At 38.2% G+C, this 17,729-nt stretch overlaps 1 pseudogene; it reads right to left on the reverse strand.

Moving 5' to 3' along the window:
* Positions 1 to 15,499: 15,499 nt before the first annotated feature.
* LOC103258058 lies at positions 15,500 to 15,728 on the reverse strand (annotated as a pseudogene).
* Between the last annotated feature and the right edge of the window lie 2,001 nt (positions 15,729 to 17,729).

Here is a 17,729-nt window from a genome sequence, read left to right on the forward strand (position 1 = left end):
CTTTTTTATTTATTTTTTTTCCTGTTGGCCGCAATAAGCTGTCTTATTTTTCTTTGAGAGTGATTCAATTAGACTTATTCATCACAAACAGATTACTGGACAAAACCACCTATACCGTAAGCTTATCTAACACACTCCTTTTGCCAATCAGTAGCTAGAGTACAAACATGAAGCCTATAGATGAATTGGTGACATTTTAAGCCACAGGAACATGTGAGCCAGGAAGAAGTAACCTCAGCTGGAATGTGGCTCACACCAGAAGTGTTGAACACATCACACCTGGCGTGAGCTTGGGACATGTGAGTGGAACCTTCAGTAGTCAGTCGCCTCTGCTGGCCTTCAGCCTTATGCCTTCTTTGGAGGCAAGCCTCCGACCCTTCAGAACCATGAAAATTAATCCCACTCCACCCAGTCCCCCACAGCCACTGCCTGACTCTCTGGAACTGTAGCAGAACTCGCCTCCCATGCAAATCCTGACCTTGCTGAGTGCGTGAGCTCTGGCAGGGCATCTGGGCTGACTTGGCATGGACATCCTCCTGTCTGTTTGGGTGACTCACTGAGTGTTCAGAGCACATTTTCCCTTCGTTGGCTGCCAGCTGTAGCTATTGGCTCACTCGTTCTGGCTTTGGAACAACTCAGGACTCTGTGCTAATGCCGTCGCTTGAACCGATGTGCAGTTGGGTAGAGTTCCTGCAGAGAAGCGTAGAACTCCAGTCACCATGATGCTGAAGCCTGTCGCATCTATCGGGGAATCAAAGATTCATGCCTTTTTTTTAATCTCGTGCAAACCCACTGACAAAGGGCTATCTGTGGCCCTTTGTGGCTTCCCAGTGTCCAGAAACTTCGCAAACTGCAAAGACACAGAAGGGCCAGTGGTCAGGAAATCAAAGACAAATGTTTCCCCTTTCATCTGGGTCTTAGGATGAGAAACAAAGGGCTTGTGTATCTGGAAATGTGGGCAATTTGCCTCTCTTTTATGCTATCCTCAGCACTTATGTGTAGTTTGGAGTGCATTATTTGAAGCTTGTATATAGACATAGATTTCATGTACGTTCATTAACTTCTCATGAAAGCTGCCACCTTCATTAGGAGCAGGGATCTAGTCTCTTTGGTGTTTACCCCAGAGTCTAGTTATAGGGTGAGCTCAATGCAGCCTCAGAAAGGCTTGTTGAGAGTATGAATGAGACATACTCCTATGGAAAAGCCAAGTATGTTGAAGGGAGGGCCCTTTTTCCAGTCATCTTAATCTTTTCCACACACTTTCTACACATCAAAAGAAGACTTCACTTATTCTTGGAGAGGAAAAAAATGCATAATAAATCAGTCTGCAGCAACCTAATTTCACCTCATGGATCAAGAAAATAGCCAAAATAAAGTTTTTTAAAAAAAATTTTAAGTGTCTGTGGGCATCTGGGCACACAACAGAGGCTGAGTATTTTATGTGAATTTGTACATGTGTGTGAACGTCTAAATTTTTCCAATTGTTTGGTGGATGGAAGAGGCAGCCTGTGAATGCAGGCCATGTGCATGGTGGTTAAAATCTTGGGCTCTTGTGTCAGAGATGGAATCCTGTCTAAGCCACATACCAGCTGAGGGAATGTGTGTGACACCGAACAATCGCTATAAGTCTCAGGTGCTTCTTGGATCAAGTGTGTGTCATGGAAATTCCTCAGAGCTATGGTTAGAATTAAATGAATAAAATGATTTCTATTAAGTGTTTAGCCAGGTAACTGATGTATACTAGTCAATAAATGATAGTTTTTATTATTAATGCTGTTTGAGTAGATGTGGGTTTTGAGGGATAAGGTGATTAAGGCTTACAGTCGTGTATTAATTTGTCCCTAATGTTGACCTGAATTCCTGAGTCATTCACTGTGAGATAAAAAGAAACATTGTCTAACTATCATGAAAAAAATCTAAGCTAAACATCAATGTCATGGACCAAGATATAAAAAACAATCCTAAAATCTGTTGACGGATGAGTGAGTCAAGAAAATGTGTTATATGCATACAACAGAATACTATTCAGCCTTCAAAAAGGGAAGTTCTTTATTATGCAACAACATGTATGAGCCTTGAGAATGGTATGCAAAATGAAATGAGCCAGCCAGCAAAAGACAAAGGCTGCATGATTCTACTAATACAGATATCTGCAATATTCAAATCCATGGAATCAGTGAATGATGGTCATAAGGGACTATGGGGGAGGGATAAATGAGAAATTACCAATCAGCAGGCATAACATTTTAGACAAGTAAGATGAATCCGGAGGCCTGCTGTACAACGCTGTATCTGTAGTCAACCATGTACCATATGCTTAAAAACCTGTTAAGAGGGTAGATATCATATTGTATTCTTACTACAACAGCAATTTATATAAATATTAAATTAAAATAAAATGGAAATGTCTGGTACACTCTTATTGACCTATTGACAATGCTTTACATTGTGGAAAGTCGGCAACATGAGGGTTTTGTGGAAATAGAATTGTTCCATCACCTTTGTTCTCAAGTATTTGACTGGTGTTCTTATTGACCCTTTCAAAGGTTGACTTTTAAGCTTATGTAACTTCATGGAATTACTTGATGATTCGAGTGACTCCAATTCATTGTGACAACTTGGACCTGTAAGCCATTTCCCAAGCCATCCCAAATAGATAAAGATCATCTACCGTCAATAGAACTGGGATTTCAGTTAAAAAAAATTGGCCGAAGATAATGTTTTTCATGTGCTCCCATAACTTTTTCTGGGTGTTCCATACTGAGCTATGGGCGAATATTGATTTTACCTCAAGGGCTTCTGTATTAAATATAAAAAGTATACATATTCCTTGTACATTTTAAGTCTTCAGAGTGTAGCTAGATGAGGATATGCTACAACAAAAAGCTTTGAACTTTCTGGGAAAATTGCATTTTATTTTTCTAATTGTGATATTACAAATAATACTGAGTATGTCTTGTACATCTTCAAATCAAATATGATGCAGTATAACACATCATAAAATTGTCCATGATATCCTTCAAAAGTAAACTTGAAGAAGAATTTTCTTCATCAAAAATAGATGTTGCTGAACAAAACAAGTACTAATTCAGAAGCACTGCTCAATTTATATTTCTCAGTGAACTCTATTTGACCCTCACCCTAAGGACACACAGCAAGAAAGCTGTCTGAAATACCCCACCCTAAACAACGGACAAGTTTATTACATCCCTGAGTCAAGAATGCCCAAGCATTGGCTCACTCTTGATAGAGGAAGAAAAACAAACATAGCCCAAGCCCTTTTTGTTCAGGGATTAAGTTCAGTTTCAGGTTTATCTGCAAAACATTGACATTGAAAAGATGTGGAACTCTGTGATCAAACAATATATTTCGGTTGTGATTAATAAGAGATACAAAGCATTAGCTGCTGGTGAGTTCTATTCCGCAGTGACTCAAACTCTATTGAGACAATAATGCTTTTGGAATAAGACTTGTCTTCTTGACTTGAAGTCAAGGCAAGGTCAAAGGGACAACTTTTTTTTTTAGACCTTATCTTACTTGACCGCTCTGTAACATTTGACTTTGTTGACTGAACTCTTCACTGGAAAAACACACTTTCTTGGTTTCTGTGATTCTCCACTCTCAGGAAGACTGTACACTCTGCCTTGCCATGGTTCTTTCTTGACCAATTCATTCATAGTTGGTCTTCCCACAATTTCGTCATGACCTTGTTACATTCAACACTATACATAGCTCCTTAGTGATGTCATTTATTTATGAGATAAAATACTACAATAGGTTTAATTTAAAAATCTATCATTTCTTGGGATCACAATCTATATTTCCAACTCCTTACTAGATTAAAAAAAAAACGTAGGTGGTCTTTTGGTACACTACATTTAACACGTTCAAACCACGCTCCCTCTTTTCTGTCTTGCTTCTCCTAGTCTTCCTGTTTCAATGAATGCCACCACCCAGTTGCCTAATTAAAAAACCTAGGTGTCATTCTTAACTCCTCTGCCTTCATTATTTCCCACAATAGTCAATCTCCAAGACTTACTGTGTTTGCATTCTAATCACCTCTCGGGCGTTTTCTTCTCTGGTTCTGTGCATTGTCAACATCTCAGTTCAGGCGCCTGTCGCCTGTCTCCTGATCACTGCCTTAAACTCCTAACTGGTTTTTCCTGACTCTTTCTTCCCTGCTCCAGAGTTTTACAAAGTGTTGCAAAGTAGACATCCGATCATTTCTCCCACCTGATGGAAATGCTCCAAAAATTTCCCATCATCCCATATAAAGTTCGAACCTGGATGTTCTGATTTCTTTTTGGGTTTTTAGCCTGTTTGGCTTCAGTTCTTGCCATCTTTCTTCTTCTGCTCTTCTCTATGACCATATTGAAACACTTGAAGTTACTCAATAAGTCATTTTCTCTCTTTGCTCTGGGTCTTTGCATAGGATGTTCCCTCCACCTGGAACAACTTCTTCTTGTTTACTCCCACCCATCTTTTCAGCTGAGAAGGCATTTCATCTGGGCATCCTTCCCTGATCCTCTTTTCAATTCTAAGTCTGAGTTAGATGTTCCTCCTTATTACTGCTATAAGAACTGATGCACTTTTATTCCATGGCACATATGAATAAATATTTCCAATGCCTATTTACTTATCTATCTCTTCCAAGAGCTATTTGAGGGCATGAGCTATATCTTTTCAACATCATACCCCTAATGCCTTCCTCAGTACTTGGTACATGGTAGGCAACTGATAGATACATTTAGAATTAACTACTTAATGATTTAATTACAACTCAGGAAGAAGTTGGTTCAAAGCTGTTGCCTTATTTGAGTCACTAGGGATCTGATGAGGCTCTCTGAACAACTCTCGTAGCTGGTGTACCTCTGCTCACAGCCGTGAAAGGGGCAGAGGGGCAGAGGGATAATTGACAAACTGGGTTCTGAGCATCTACAACCAGTGTGTTGGGAGTCTTCTCTGTGCCCTTCTAAGGGAGCATATGACGGATCTTTCATTGCTCTTGAAAGCATTATGCACCCATGGTCACGGAAGCCAGAGAAATACTTAACTCCACGTTCATGGCTTTTGGGAACTCATGTGGAATCCAGAATGTTGGACCTGATGGTCCATGAATTTGTGGGAATCAAATCAAGGTTGTCAGTGGTTATGGACTGCCAAGAGGGCTTGATGTTTCCATCAATTTTCTTCTTCCAAATGAACCTTGGGATTATTTGTCTATAGTTCTGCCAGGGGCCTCTCCAGATTGTGATGCATTGGGAACGAGCCACCATGAACATGTTCTCGGGTCTCCATCCTCTTGCCATTGCATGAGAAACGGAGCTTGTCAAACATGGAGCAGAGCTGAACTTTCCGAATTCCACAGGACTGTTCGGAGTGCTTGGAATGACACTCGCTCACAATTAAAACAAAAAAGAGAGATGAGTAAGTGAGGAACAGAAAATCACATACTTTTCTAAATTGGATTTATCTGTAAGCTTTAAATATGTGCAAACATATTTTGAATGATCTGGTATGAATTATGGTTTTGTTATTAAACAGCCATTTTGTTTCTTCCTTATGTGTGAGTAAAAAGAGCCTGGCTTTGCTGCATTTTTCCCTTTGGTAAGTATTGAATTTTGAGGGGATACTGGTCTTTCTAGCCAAACTGAAAAACTGCTCAGAATTTAAAGGATACTCCATCTGAGTTCAAGCTGTGTTTGGGCTTGGCTACATATTTTTCTTTGGAGATGAAAATGATGTCTGATTCTCATGACTTGGTAGACCTCAAACAGACTCACACACAAACCATTACCCTTATGATGGAGATGTGGAAGAAATCAACAGAGGAAAGCACATTTTACCTCAAAATGAAGCAAAGAAATAGGAGTTTAAAAGATAGAAAAGAACCACCTTGAGTCAAATGCTTCGAAATTTTTGAGCTTCTTATATTTTGATTATCAGTGTACTTTTTTCAAAGTTTGAAAGCTACTGGATTTTCCCAGCCCTTGCTGTTTGTTTCATGGTCTTATCCACACATGATAAGAAGAAAGCGATCTGACTATTTTCAAGGTAAGAGAAAAAACAATAACTACCTGTAAGCAGCTATTATATGCTGTAACACTGAACACATACTGTCTCATTTAATTTTCACAACTTCCTTATACTAAAGTATCATTTTCTCAACTTTGCCGATGGGAACAGTGAAACTCAGACAGATAAGGTTATGTGCACAATGGCACATAGTTAGTAAGCTTCAGGACCTGCCTGGCCACTGTTCCCTATTGCTGGAATATTCTGTCCAGGACTCCTTTGGGCTCATTCCTTCTCCTACCTTCCCTACTTTATCTGTGTAACTCCTATGCCCTTCAAGGCTTGACTCTTTCAGGACCCCTCTTCTGGTTTTCCACCCATCATCTACCAGACTGTGAGCCTGGCTGCATCAAGTACACATTGCAAGTATATTGAGTCTCTGTCAGGTTGAAATCCTCAGTGATTCACCTAGCTGTATTAAACGATTAATATTTGTTGAATCCAAAAAATAAGCACTTAGGAACGCCTTTGGATTTCTATGTGTGATGGTTTCATGGTCATTCCAGTCCTGTTCAGCGGAGGGCATTCGCTGGGCAAGTGGAAGGAGACCGTTTGCTCCTTGACCCCCATGCATTTTTTCGTACGAGTCTTCCAACATAATCACTACATTTTATTTGGGAGTTGGGTCCCAGGAAAGTGAGGAGAAGAGAAAAAGCACGTAGGACAGGATGTACAGCCATGAAAGGCGAAGTGTTCCCCTCTTGTGGCTTCTTCATCCAGAGCTGCAAAGAGCATGGCCTATTGCTGGGCAGGTGTCCACACTTGCTCGCATAGTATTTCTTCATGCAGGCTGATGGAGGGAGGGAGAAAGAGGAATTGATCTGTCCAGTTTTCTCCTGCCTCCCTTTGGCCAAGATGGCACCATGAAGAGTTAACTGCCCTGTCTTCCAGTTTGGGTCATCCACCTCCCTTGGCAGCCTCTTGGTGAGCCAGGTGCACTTTCTGTGGTGGCATTTCCCCAAATCTAGGAAGGCTGAGAGGAGTCAGAGGCAGTCATCGTGAAATTGCTCGTTTCAAAAGGCTGACTGTACTGCCTTGCGTGTGGTGGAAGTCCAGTAAGTGGCTGAACGTCAAAGCAGGTAAAGCTGAGAGACTCATACTAACACATTCCCCTTTGTACATTCGATTCCGTTCTCTTTTGACACTGTTTTCTGTCATGAATCCCACAGCCTTTCAGACTATGAAGCAATTGGTCCAAATGTCTGCATGCCTTCTACCTGGATGCTAGGCTATACTCACAACTCAAGCACGGCACAAGTCTAAGCCAAATCCATGCAATGCAGTTCTATCAAAACCTTTCTCTTTCCGGATTTTCATTACTTACCTTCATGGAGATGGGAATATGCGTAGCTATTCAGGTTGAAACTTCAGCACGTCAGAGTTGTCTCTGATTCCATCTCTCTTCCCACAGGCAGGGTCCATCACATAACCATATCAGTCATTTCCAGCACTGGCACAAATCGCACATTCAGTAGGTGTATGAGTAAAATGAATGGATCACTTTGCTTTTCAGTTCATTGCTGCATTTGTGCAGGAAATGCGAAGTTAGCTGATGGAGAGAAAACAGAGAAAACAATAAACTGAGTACAGTCTGCAAATATCCAGCCATTTCTTTTGCAGAGGCTTTTGCCGGAAGATTGGAATACTTAGGTGTTTTGTGATTCTGTTGGCCACTGTGACCATCACCCTGTCACCAGCCTCTGTGGTTGGAAAAACAGGCAAAATGGAAACAAACAGGAAAACATCATAGAAGAATTTTAAAAGGATACTAGATGCATTGAGTGGTTGTAGTTATCTGCTTTCGATGGAAGAATCTCGGAGGTATTTAAGTTGATGATCTTGGACCGTCAGTCCAATGCTGACGCCTTGCAAAATTTCTTAAGTTCCTACTAGATAATTTCCACCTTCTCTTGAAAGCAGAAGATAAGTTCCAGGAAGAAGTCAAGTATGTTTCATTTCTTTACATATATTATACGTAAATGACATATATTACCCTGTATTCACCCTATGTCATATGCGCGTGTATATTTCTGTTTTACCTTCTGTTTCTCCTTTTTACATATATCAGTAATAAGGGAATTTTGGAGAGTTGTAGAAATAAGACACATAGACATTTGGAATTTTATGAGAAAGATCTGGGAGTTTGGAAGTTTTAGGTGTTACCACAAGAGGTGAGTAAAAGCTGTCCCCTTAACTATAGCTATTAATACTGCATTGTATACTTTAAATTTTATAAGAGACTAGATCTCGAGTGTTCTCACCACTCACAAACACACTATGGTAACTATGTAAGGTGACAGATATGTTAATTAGCTTGATTGTGGCGATCATTTCACAGTGTGCACGTTTATCAAAGCATCACGTTGTACACCTTGAAAACATATGCATTTCATTTGTCAATCATACCCCCAAAAGCTGGAAAAATAAGAATCATCATTCCAGCTGTCAAAATCTACTTATCAGGGACTCAGTCCAATGGAGTCACCATTCCTTCATATGGTTATTGAATCTCTTCTCTATAGACAGACTGCCTTTGGTGAAAAACAAATGAGAACCCAGAAGTGATATTTTGCCAACAACACTTCTCATGGCTTTTTCATCTCCATGATGAACTCAGTGTGGCTATGGAAATTCCAATTCCATATCTTGGGTCTGCTCCAGAAATGTGCTTATTTGCGTGCTTCAGATTGACTTATCAACTAATGAACCAAGAAATGATTTTTCTTTTGGCTGTGTTTAAAAGTGTCTTGCTCAAATTTTAAAAGTTAGGGCATTTGGGGGTCAGGTTTGCTCTGCAATTTTCCTATGGAACATATTCACTTCCCATTAAAATCTAATTTTCTTTACCAATAAGGTGTTAGGCTTCTGATCCCTCACAGAAACTGTACTTTGCTTAAACCTTACCTCATTCAAACGTATGTTCCCAGTGAACCTGTCATCAAGTGCCCTTGATGCCTTAATTTTTTCCTTTTGTGGGAAGATGCCTAACTGGTTACTTATGTAGGGATTCTTGGTGAAATTAGGGAAGTAAGGGGAATAAGAAATCTATGGCAATTATGTCTAAGAACTGTGTACAGTCATTATTGCGGCACCCAAAGCTGAAGTTTCAGGGTAAGCCAAGTAGTCTCTTCAGAATAAAAACAAGGATAATTGGACTCAATTCATTTATTCAACACTTGGAGCAAGTCCATGAAGTCTACAAAGATACCTGGGCCATGAAGTTTGCTCTCTAGAGAGGAAGACATGGCTATGATTTGTCTACTCATTCAACAGACACTTTGTGAGCAAGTTTGTCCACTGATCTAAGCTCTGAAGGTACAATGGTACATGGAAAAATCCTTGCAAGTGCTAAAATAAGATCTGATATTGGTAATAGGCTGAATTTACTATATGTGAATTCAGATAATGCACGTGGAATGAGAGTTCACAGGATATGTTAGCTCAAGCCTGTGGGGAGATTAGAAACGGCGTCATAAACGAGGCAGCATTTTGCCCTGGGATTTGGAGGAAGAACAGGATTGGACATGTTGAGATGCAAAGAAACATTGTCTTCAACAGAGAAAATATCAGTGCAAATCCCTCAATTGCTGATGTCATCTCATTATGTGGTTTTGAGTTCCAGGGACCCAAAGGGGTTCCTTAGAACTGGAGCAAACTGAAACCAGTGGTGTGGCTGCAAAGGAAGCTTGGAGAAGGTCAACCACCAGAAGAATCCAAGGTGCCCTTGTGGACGAATCCTATCAGGCTACGTGTCTGAACAAAACTTCCACGCACTTACTACCCAAGTACTCGTGGACTTATATTTTTGGTTCAGACAGAGCCTTGAGGAAAAACTCTGAAAGGCTTTTGCAGGCAACTGGAGAAAGCAAAAAGTACATTTTACTGGATGCATTGTTTGGGAAGCCCGTTCTTCTCCATTGTCAGAAAGTTCTGGGAGAGAATCTGAAACGTGACACCGTGCTCTGCAACTGACAGTGGTATTTTTGTTACAGCCTCAATTCTGCTTATTTCAGTTTTCCTAATTTACTCTCTGGCTAATTTAAGCAATTAGTATAGAATGGCCTGCCATTTTCCTATTTTAAAGGCGTCCCTTTGTGCAGTATTAAATTTGCATCAATGCTGTCTTCCCAACAAGACTGTCACTTCCTGAGGCCAATATGATATTTATTTTTAAATATAACTGTTATGTCCTGTGCAGGCAGACAACTTAAAAATCACATAATAAGATGACATCAGCATTTGAGCGATTTTCACTGATGATATTTTCTCTGTTGAAGACAACTTTTCTTCTCATCTCAATGCGAAGTCCTGGGGCAACATGCTGCCTCTTTCATGACGTCATTTTATTGGAGGTAGCACAGATTTGAAACACTTTCTCTAAGGACTTAAAAATTTCATATCGTAGATTCAGAGAGGTAAATGTTTCTCCATGGCTCAGGCAAAAGATTTGACTTGTATGTTTTTCTCTCTCTTATTTCTTAGACCTACTGAAATTTGCCAAGTGCAATCGACAAACCTTCCTTCCTCAGCCTTGCTCATTATCTTGCTTGTGAATCAGGATCAGTTGGTTTTCTTGAGACTACATGGAGGTCAAGGACATATTAATCTGGCAATGAATTGCTGCTTTCCCCCTTCTTAGCCTTGGCCTCCACAAAAAACTACCATCTGGTTGAATTTTGAAAATTTTTTGTTGCTCTACTTTTTTTCATTAAAAGGAAACCTAAGTGGTATTGCATTGTAATGTGTTTTTGTAACCGGATTTATTGTCTCTTAAAATATACCTAGAACATTTTTCCATAGCATTAAATAATCTTTGACAACATAATTTTAATATCTATGAGGATTCCATTATATAATATCATACATTTTCCCTCTCAGTATGAATACACTAAAGTTGTAAAAAAATACTTTTGATGTGACAGATACTCTACATTTCACTGTCCTGGGCAGAGTTGATTACCACTGGTGGCTTGGCAATTTGTATATGTATATATATGTTTATATATGCATGTATTAACAAAGTTTATTCTTTTAAAAATATAATTGTTGAATATTGATTGGATATAATTAGTTAGAAAGGTACATTTCATATATATATGTATATATATATGGTGCAAAAATAATAGCCCTCCTTATAAGACCTGTGGACCCAACCCGTAGCTTCAGAAATAGAATATCATTGATGACCTTAAAAACCAGTTTTTAGTCCTTGAAAACAACTGCCGTGAAAACATATTTTTAAGCTTTATATGGTTTCAGCACCATAAAGATGGAAACATATTTTCTACGTCTTCTAGGTTAAAATATTCCCTTTTAAATTTAAGTCATTAATCCACCTGGAATCGATTTTTGTGTATGGCATGAGTCAGAGGTTGAATTTTATTTTTCTCAAGTGCATAGCAAATAGTTTTAACATTATTAATTGAAAAGTTATCTTGTGGCTAGCTGCAGTAGCTCTTGCCCATAATCCCAGCATTTTGAAAAGCTTAGGTGAGAGAATTGCTGGAGGCTAGAATTTCAAGACTAGCTTGGGCAATATCGCGACACTTCACCTCTACAAAAAAAAAGTGTGGTGGCATGCACCTCTAGGCCCAGCTACTTGGGAGGTTGAGGCAGGAGAATTGCTTGAGCCCAGGAGTTTAAAGCTGCAATGAGTTATGATCACCTCTGCACTCTAGCCTGGGTGATAGAACAAAACCCTGGTTTAAAAAAAACAAAAGAGAAGAAAAAAAGTAGTCATCTCATTAAACACCAAAATGTCTCCAGGAATGCTGCCTAAATCTGGTTGGTAGAGATTCTGGGAGTGAAACACCTAGCATTCAGGTTCAAGTGGCAACGGCAACTTTCCACCCAGTCTGCTGGCCAGTGCTCTTAGAGGACATGACACTGACATCAGTCAGGTTTTCAAAGGCATCAGCGACCAGCAGACCCTCTTCCTGGAGCGTCTTCAGTGTTCTTATGTACGTGTTGTCGCTTTTCTTTTTGGAGATGTTCTGTTACATTTGGAAGTCAAGGTGGACACCACTTACATGGATTCCTGCTGCAAGGAATTTGAGGACATCGTCTTCTTCCATCTATAGAATACCAGGTGCCTCAGTGCACATTACGAAAGTTTCTTTTTGAGTTACGACTGGAACCCAAGACAACTTGTATGGACTCCCCTCTAGGTGGCAAAGAAAGGCCAAATTTTTTTGCATCAGCTTTTCTTCATTAGTCTTGTCAGAAGCTTGCTGGTTTTATTAACCATTCTGAAAAAACAGCTTTTGGCTTTGTCCAATCTTTATATAACCTTTATATCATATTATCTTTATATAATAATCTTTGTCAAATCTTTATATATATTACATAATATATGTGCTTATTAACTGATTGATGTCTGCACTTTAATTATTTTTCATAATGTTTTGGGAGTTCTATTCTTTATTGAACCTCTAATGCTTAACTTATTAGTTTTCCGAATTTTTTTTATGGTAAGCATTTCAGGCAACAAATTTATTTCTAAAAACCTTATTGTGTGTATTTTCAGTAATATTCAATTGTTGTTCCACTCTTAGTATTTTTATTTTCATTATGGTTATTTTATTTTTTCACTTATGGGTTATTTAGGAGTACATTTCCTAATCTCAAAACCTTGAATTGTGTTTTAATTGTATTTTGTTATTCATTTTTGATTTATTTAAATTGAGGTCTTAAGATATAATCAATGTATAATCCATAAGATACTGTGTTTTGGAATTGCTCAAGACTTGCCTAATGCCTAATGGCCCTGTATGTGATCAGATTTCCAGTTTTACATGCCCTTGAAAGAATACTTGATTTCTACCTCTTGGTGAAATGTTCTATGTTTTTCTATTAACATCGAGCTTACTCTACTTTCTTTTTGGGGGGACAAAGGAAGACTGCAGTTCAAATTCTTTGTTCAGTTAGGCTGGAATTTTATAATGGCATTCTGTCCATCAGGAAAATGGGCAGAAGTAATTGAAAGTGCTTTTGTCCTGACTTTGACAAGGTTATAAAAGTTCTTTTTTCTCTCCCATCTCGTTTTGGCCAGCTTAATGCAGAGGATCTAGGAGGCTCGATAGGATTCCAGTGGGCCCTAGAAGATGGCACTACCACAAGATGAATGAAGTCACAATCTCTGAGTCCTTGGTGACTGATATGAGGAAAAAAAGACTTCCATAGTAAGTCACTGAGGTTCAAGGTTTACCTGTTACTGCTTCACATTATAACCTACAGTAGCCTGATTAATACAGTGTAGTGCAAGTGCTCTGTGTCATCAGTGACATTTTCTCTGTTTAATCTAGAAAATTTAAAAAAAGCTAAAATATTCCACTCTGATAGTAAATTTTACAAATTTCTTCCTGCATTTCTATCTTTTTTTATATTTTCAATTTTTATTTTTCTTTTATACTATTAGGTGCATACAAATTTAGAATTATTATTATTTTTTTGGTAAATTTATTCTTCTATCACTGTGTAGTGGCATTATATTTCCAAAAATACCTTTGCTTTCATTGTCTGAGGGAGGGAAAATCACCTTTCGGGTACAATGTTCACATGGGGGGTGGTGGGTATAATTAAAGCCCAGACTAAGAATTATTTGTACCCCCAAAGTCATTGAAAAAAGAATAAAAAATATATGCCTTAAATATGAAAACACAAAAAGACTGAACATGAAAGAGGAGGAAAAGATATAACATTTCAGGTTGACATTAATTTTCTGTAATCTTAATTGATTTATTATTTTTATTCTCTTCCAAATTCCATTATTGCTATTGAAAAAATCAGTTGTTATTAATATTACAATTGTCATTCATTTGAAGATTATCTGAATTTCTTCTCTGGCTACTTAGAAGATTTTGTCTTGTATTACACTTTTTTGTCATGGTATGCCCAGATGTGATTTTTATTTTTATTTTTTGATCTTATTTGATATCCATTAACCTTCCTGTAACTATTCACTAATTATTAGTTTCTTAATTTCTTGCATATTATTCCTTTAAATATTTCTTTTATTCAATTTTCTATCCTTTTTTCACATGTTTAAGTGAATGCTAGATTTTATTAATTTATCCTCCATATCTCTTAGCTTTTTATCATATTTTCTGTTTGTCTATATGTGCTACATTTTCAGAAAATTTAAGATAACTAGTTACACAATTTCATTTTTGGCTAGATCTAATGTAGTTTGCATTTAGTATTTTATGTTATTGTAGTTTTAGTTCTCAAATCCTTACACATAGGACAAACTGCTTCTTAATTATTGTAAATCTGCAATACAGTCAAAACTGGTGTCACGCAGAACAAAAAAAAATGATACTTTTCCAATTTTTCAAGTTTTTGTTGCATAAAATCACTTTGTGGTAATAATCACACGACCTGCCTTGCGGGTCATTGATACTGGCTTCTGAGCTTGGCAGTCCTGATACTGCGTTTCCGCTTGCTAGCGTTTTTAATCCCTGCCTTCGACAATCAATAACAAAATCGTCACTCTGCAATAATAGTTAAAGTAAAAAAGTATTTCTTAAAAACTTGGGCCTACTCCAACTCATTTATCACATTCTAGCAAGCCACTGGCATGGACGTAATCTGTTTTCTTTCCTATCTCTTTCTTTTTCAGTCAGTAGCTTGAAGAAAAGATGGAGTGACAGAGTTTTAGCGTCCTGCCAGACCTTTCATGGTAACCGATGTAGATGAAAGAAGCAGGGTCCTACTGAAGTGTTAGAATTTCACACAAAACTCTAACAAACCAACGCCTCATTACATCAGGTCTTTCTCTTATTTCCTGTACTATCAAAGTTCAAACTCAGGAAAGTGGCAGTGATTACCTTTCATTGACTTTAGCATCTGACCTCAGGGCCTTAGATGTATATCAATTCTGAGTCCTGGCAACATATTTCTAAGTAAACAATGTTGAGATGCTTCTAGCCATGCGAAAAGTGTTGACAACACACTATTTGGTGTTAACTCAGCAGTCACTTCCTGCTGGCGATTAAAGAACCCCAAACTCTACAGATGTCTTGCTTCACCACGTCTAACGATGATTGAAGGTTTTACTATTTGCCTGATTTAAAAAAATACACAACGACTTTTACTAAATAGCAGCTACTACAAAAAACATGGCAAGAAAAAAATACGGCTTCGCGAAAATACACTACAAAATTTGACTGGTTTTTTTCGGAATCAGCCAAAATTTTAGTGTTTAAATAATAGTGTTTAAATCAAGGTCCAGGAAGTGAAGCTGCCATGTTTAAGAAACTGGGATCAATCATTCTATGAAATAACTATATTGTCTGTGAAAAGACTGCACACTTTAGAATATAAAACCTATCTACACGTAATAGTTAGCTGCAAAAAGCCAATTGGTTTTCTCTTGACTTGGAAGAATAGTGCTCCAGATTTCATTAAAAATTAGTGGCAACTTTCAACTCTTCTGTGTGGTAGGAATCTTGTTTTCACCTTCCAGTTCTTCCACCCCAATGTGTGTCATGAGGTTTGTGATGTTTTTTTCCAGATCATCAATGCTACTACTCATGTCATCATTTCTTCCGATGATCTGCTCAGAAATCTTGGTCTGAAATTTGCATCTGCTACAGGAGCATATATCCCACCAGCGTGAGATCCTGCACATTTTGGGGGTCAGTCTTGGCCATCTTCCCAGTTCCCAGCTTGGCCTGTTTAGTTTTTAATAATCTCTTGTTCTCTAGTCATATATCAGCTCTCATATTTTGTTTCTGTAAACATATTAAACATATTTATGCTGCATGATTAAATGGATAATTCTGGTACCCGAAGTCTTTGTGAGTCTCAGCCACCTTGTATTAGTTGTCTTGTCTGCCCCACCCACCACACCCCCCTAAAAATTCATGTGCTTCGGAAACTCAGAAAACAGTCTCTTTTGGAAATATGGTCTCTGCAGATGTGATTAGCTAAGTTAAATCCAGTCATATTGGAATAGAGTGGGCCCTAAAAACAACGTGGCTGGTGTCTTTATAAGAAGAGAAGAGATACACACAGAGAAGACGTGAAGACAAACATATGAGGAGAATGCTGTGTAAAGATGGAGGCGGAGACTCAATTCGTTTGTGAGTGAAGGGTTGTCAAGGGTTGTTGGCAACCGCAAGAAGCCCGGAGAGATCGTCCCCAAGCATCTTCAGAGACATGGCCCTGGTGACCCTTGACTTCAGACTTCTAGCCTGAATGAACACATTTTTGTTATTTTAAGCCACCAAGTTTGTGGTACTTCATTACAGTAACCCTCGGAAACAAATACGAATCTCATATGTAACATGGGTAATACCCATTCAAAGAGATAATGTGAGGATTAAATGAGAGAATGTGACAGGCTGGGTAAGAGCATCTTCACTGGAAAATAGATGAACTCTAGGCTAAAATCAAGTAGAGAAAGAACTAGAAGAACCATCTTTTTTAGTTATGCATTTTCTTTCAAGAGAAGACATTTTTCTTTTCTTTGAGGGCTCCAGATCATAATGGAATTATACAGTAATGTATTATAGTTCGATTTGCACAGAAGTGCTTTGTGTTCTCTGTCTAGAAAGTGTTCAATACATATTACCTTTTTGGGTTTGATTTTTCAAATGCCACATCTCTGCGACAGTCTTGGATATTACCTTTATAGCACAAGCACATATATGTGTTTGCACAACACACACATCTAGATATCTGTATATACACATTACACATCATACATAGTCACACACAGATGACTCAGATTGCCTTTTATTCAAACCTTATTTGGTCCTCTCCTTATGATCCCAGCTAATTGGAGATTTCCCCTATTTTTTTAAACTATATATATCAGACTTTCTTAATTTCAAATCATAGTCCATGAAATGGAACCTTAATATTTTTTCTTCAAATAAGAGAAAGAACATTTAAAAAAAAAATAACAAATATCCAGAAACAGTGAACTGTAGTAGAGGGAAAAGGTTTCATCAACAGTTAGTGCCCTCTTAGGTATTTTTTATTACTCGGAAGAAACATGTCACAAGCATTTTTCAGAATCCAAAAAAAAGTACTGCCAGCTCTAGCGGTTTGCATTGTGGTATTACTCACTTGGGATCAGCCTGAAAGCAACAATCTCACTTCATGTCATGAGTTTAACCAATAGTTTAGCTGGGCATTTGAGCCAAAACCTTGGAGCAAGGGAGGGAGTACTATAAAAAAAGTTCAAGTTAATCTTCCAAGTTCAAACATATTGCAGTTCATGGGAATTAAAAATGAAAGTGTGCTTTGAAATAAATTCTAACATGAAGAAAGAGAACAAATGGACATTTGGACTGAATGACGTTATTTTTAGGAAGTGGCTTTTCTCTTCCTGTGGTCTCGTTGTGGATTTTAGTGGGCAAAGCACAAAGACAATCTCGTGTGCTGTCACGGAGGATATCCACATGCCCCACCTCTGCAATTAAGTTTTGATACTTTGAGGATAATTCTAGGTGTGGCATACAAGTGTGAGCACAGAAGAAAATCTCAGGCTGGGCAAGAGCATCTTCATTTGAAGATAGATGAACTCTAGACTAAGATCAAGTAGGGAAAGCGCTAGAAGAACCATCTGTTTAATTATGTATTTTCTTTCTTTCTTTTTCAAACTGTATGTTTGTTATGTCAACAATGATGTCTATTCAGTGTAC

This window comes from Carlito syrichta, unplaced genomic scaffold (genome assembly GCF_000164805.1).
Source record: "Carlito syrichta isolate Samal-C Ts95f unplaced genomic scaffold, Tarsius_syrichta-2.0.1 Scaffold12338, whole genome shotgun sequence".
Taxonomy (NCBI): Eukaryota; Metazoa; Chordata; class Mammalia; order Primates; family Tarsiidae; genus Carlito; species Carlito syrichta.